This window comes from Rhinoderma darwinii, chromosome 5, assembly GCF_050947455.1.
Source record: "Rhinoderma darwinii isolate aRhiDar2 chromosome 5, aRhiDar2.hap1, whole genome shotgun sequence".
NCBI classification, from domain to species: domain Eukaryota; kingdom Metazoa; phylum Chordata; class Amphibia; order Anura; family Rhinodermatidae; genus Rhinoderma; species Rhinoderma darwinii.
Genome location: NC_134691.1, coordinates 143127757 through 143132413, shown reverse-complemented (window position 1 = coordinate 143132413; position 4657 = coordinate 143127757).

The following is a 4657-nucleotide window of genomic DNA, read 5'->3' as shown; positions in this document are numbered from 1 at the left end:
TAAATCATTAGTATAAAATGCACATGCAGTTGAGTGAGAGCAGCTTACCCATATTATAACACACTGTTGTCAGGCATCACACCCGACGCGCGTTTCGAAGAGGAATGTCTTCGTCCGGGGTCCCTTGATGCTTGAAAAATGTCCAGTTAAACTGAAACGTTGCATGGGTGAATAAATAGCTCTTGCTCTTTTTGGAAGTGCTGCCTCTGTCCATTCTTTGTCTGCTTGATATCCAGGACCGCAGACCAGGTCTTATTGAGGCGTGCACCCACTTGCAGTCCAGTGCTGTGGAATCTTTTCATTTTGTGTTATCATTAATGTGAGGCACAAAGTGTTATGAATTGAATACCTCTATATGCCTCACAGACCGTATATCACCTGCTTTTCCTGGATCCAACAGTTCAGAAAGCCGGGGTCCTAGCATCATAGTCATCCCCGTGGGAATACTGTCCCATAGTGTAATAATGTTTTCAGTACAGGACATTATTCCCATGGGGAGGCAGTGACTCATTGCCTTATTATAATGGAAATGCATTATTATAATGGTTTTAGGCTCTGTTCACATTTGCGGCGATGCCACTCCATTCATTAAAAAAAAAACTAAAAAAAAAAACCAAAACAACACTCTGCCGGATCAGTTGTCCAACATTGCGACAGGAAAAATAGCTCTATTTTTCTAACAAATATGATGGAATCTGCGACAGAGGCTCAGAATGGAGCCTCCGACACAGATGTAAACAGAGCCTTAGCCACTTTTCAAGCTCCCAGAGAGATCACTACCACTCATCATTATTCATGCATGTAAAGGTCAATATCTCAATCCAAACACAAGACACAAATGGGTATGTATATATGGCAAGAAAAAAATATAATTCACTGTATTTCTTCGATATATATTAACTTGTGCTCCCACAAAGTATAGGAAATTGTAATTCACTGAAGTGATATATGAGTAAAACGTATACATTTTATTTCATAACTCTCTAAAAACAGGGGTATAGTCACCACTGTGACATACTCCAAGTCCTGGTTCGTTTGTGAACCCTCTCTGACTGGGTATACTTGAAAGATGCAAATGTGGGATCAACGTTTCACCATTGGTGTAACAGTGGATTAGACCCTAAAACACACCGGAGCCTGCAGTTACCGCTCCTAAATCTCCTGGTGCTAAGGTACACAACAGTGCCACTGTTCCCTACGCTATGATCCCTCACTAACCTGACCCTACGCGTTTCTATACATATCAGGGGTCTGTAACTTGGTCATTCTGGCTAGGATGCCAGCGATATTAATTCATTAGCAGATATTCTGCTGTACAACACGGAAGCGTGCACGCATAGATGTCAGCGGCACGCTTCACTTCGGGACTCAGAGTTGATATAACGAATACTCCTCCCCCTGGCCTCGGCAGCGCACTTCGAAACAGCCAATCACACTAGCCCACCTCATTCGTGACGCCTGACCATGTGACTCCCGGCCGTCAGCTGACGTACCCGGAAGTAACATCGACCACATCAAACGAACGCGGAGGCGCAGTGTGAGGCTGTAGGCGCATCTCCTTACTGCACATAAGCCCATTTTCATCGAGGATGGAGTATGATAATAGCAAATAGGGTAGATATTGCGGATCAGCTCAAAACCGCAACTCGGCTGCCATAGTTAAAGCACCTTCTCTGTAAATACACTTGGTATGGATAAATAAGCGATATTTATATTTGCCACACTTTAGAATTTTGAAACACTTCTCTTGAAAGGAACGGCTATACCTGTTAACAATGAATGGTGTACTGCAAGTAGTTGTATTGTACAGCCTCCCACTGCGCCTGCGCGTTCGTTTGATGTGGTCGATGTTACTTCCGGGTACGTCAGCTGACGGCCGGGAGTCACATGGTCAGGCGTCACGAATGAGGTGGGCTAGTGTGATTGGCTGTTTCGAAGTGCGCTGCCGAGGCCAGGAGTATTCGTTATATCAACTCTGAGTCCCGAAGTGAAGTGTGCCGCTGACATCTATGCGTGCACGCTTCCGTGTTGTACAGCAGAATATCTGCTAATGAATTAATATCGCTGGCATCCTAGCCAGAATGACCAAGTTACAGACCCCTGATATGTATAGAAACGCGTAGGGTCAGGTTAGTGAGGGATCATAGCGTAGGGAACAGTGGCACTGTTGTGTACCTTAGCACCAGGAGATTTAGGAGCGGTAACTGCAGGCTCCGGTGTGTTTTAGGGTCTAATCCACTGTTACACCAATGGTGAAACGTTGATCCCACATTTGCATCTTTCAAGTATACCCAGTCAGAGAGGGTTCACAAACGAACCAGGACTTGGAGTATGTCACAGTGGTGACTATACCCCTGTTTTTAGAGAGTTATGAAATAAAATGTATACGTTTTACTCATATCACTTCCGTGAATTACAAGAAAAAAAATATACCATGAAATAACGGTCTATTATAAATATTAGTTTTTATTAGAAGTAAATACACCACAAAACAGAATTAAAAGCATTTAAAAAGTATAAAAATGCTACAAAAAAATCAAAAAAAATCTCAGGTGGGATAAATTAGCCACCCTGATAAGCAGCGGAAGAAATACAAGCCCCCACAATACCTCCTAGTCCACTATGTATGCAATCCCAATATAAACACGTGCAAGTAATGCATCAATCCAACGTATTAGGCCTCATGCCCACGAACGTATTTTTTGTCCTCCCGTAAATACGGGTCCTTGGTCAGACGTATTCGACCCGTATTGCACCAGTATTTACGGACCCATGCCCGTAAATACGGGTCCGGTGCCACCCGTATTCCACCTGTATTTTTCGGGCACGTTTTCGCTGCAAAATTACACTGCAGTAATCGGCAGCCCTTCCCACAGAAAAAGTAAAAGAAATTCATACTTACCCGGCCGTTGTCTTGGTGACGCGTCCCTCTCTTGACATCCAGTCCGACATCCCTGGATGACGCGGCAGTCCATGTGACCGCTGCAGCGGTCACATGGACTGAAACATCATCCCAGGAGGCCAGGAGGTTGATCTACATTGCGATCGGAAGTCACTGTCCAGGGTGCTGAACCAGTTACTACCGATCATTTAACTCTTTCAGCACCCTGGACAGTGACTATTTACGGACGTCGCCTAGCAACGCTCCTGTAATTACGGGTGCACACACGTAATCACCCGTAATTACGGGTGCACACACGTAGTCACCCGTAATTACGGGAAACCCATGGACTTCTATGGGCCTGCCCGTGCCGTAATTACGGCCTGAAATAGGACATGTTGTATATTTTTCAACGGCACGGGCACCTTCCCGTAAGCATACGGGGAGGTACCCGTGTCCAATAGAAGTCCATGGGTCCGTAAAAAACGTGCCGTAATTACGGGCGTTTTTACGTTCGTGTGTATGGGGCCTTACCATGATACAGGAAAGGGGTACTGTCTGCCCCACGCGTATCTCCACAAATGTGGCTTCCTCAGGGTTTCTATCGTAGCATATTTATGCTTTTTAACCCCTTAATGACCGGGCCTGAAAAAACCTTAATGACCAGCTCAATTTTCCTGTTTTTTCCTCTCTGCGTTTCAGCAGCCATAACTTTTTTATTTTTTCATTGACATGGCTGTATGAGATCTATTTTTATGCGAGAGAAATTGTATTTTTTTCCCCCACAGTTTGGGGGTAAAAAAAAATGTTTTTTTACGGCGTTAATATAGGAAAAAGCGATTCTCTGAAGTTTTTTTTGTTTATTTTTTTCCCGTTCACGTTTCACCCTAAATAACCCATTAGATTAATTCTTCAGGTTATTCCGGTCGTGTAGATACCGAATATGTGTAGGTTTTTTGTTTGTTTAGTGTAGGGGCAATAAAATGTCTTTTATGCAAAATAAAGACTCTTTTTGGGACTTATTTGTTTTGTTACTTTTTTTTTTTAATCCCATCAAGGGATAACTTTATTTGTAACTTTTTTTTTTTACTTGTAATATATTAGCATACTCCTGTACGCCAACACATTACACTGTGTCACTATGACACAGGCTGCTGATCGGGCAGCACATAGTGTGCTCGAACAGCAGGCAAACTGAACAGACAGCCCTGGGGTCCTTTGCAGGTCCCCAGGGCTGATTGTAGAGGGATTCCCCGGTGTTTGATCGCATCACCGGATTCTGAATCCCGGTGATGCAATCAAAGAGGGGAATTCCCTTTGATCATGCCGCGGTAACGGGCCACGGTAATCAAAGGGCTAAACAGCTGGCGTCCGAATGTTTGCCGACCCCAGCTGTGTTCAGGAGGCTGCTCTAAGATCAGAAGCTGTAAGTTACAGCTCCTGCTTAGAGGATTAGCTCACAGGAGCGCTCATCATCCTGATCTACAGCGACGCCAAAAGACGTCTCTGTAGACTAAGCACCTGCACCGCCTGACGTCAAAAGACAGTGGGCGGTCGGGAAGGTGTTAAATGCTTTTAATTCTGTTTTGTGGTGTATTTACTTCTAATAAAACGTAGATTTAAATAGAGTTATTTCATGGTATATTTTTTCTTGCCATATATACAGTACATACCCATTTGTGTCTTGTGTTTGGATTGAGGTTTTTAGGGTATGTGGAAATATTTATGCGGTGCCCTCTGGTGATTTAAATAGGAGGTCAATATCTTGCACAAATA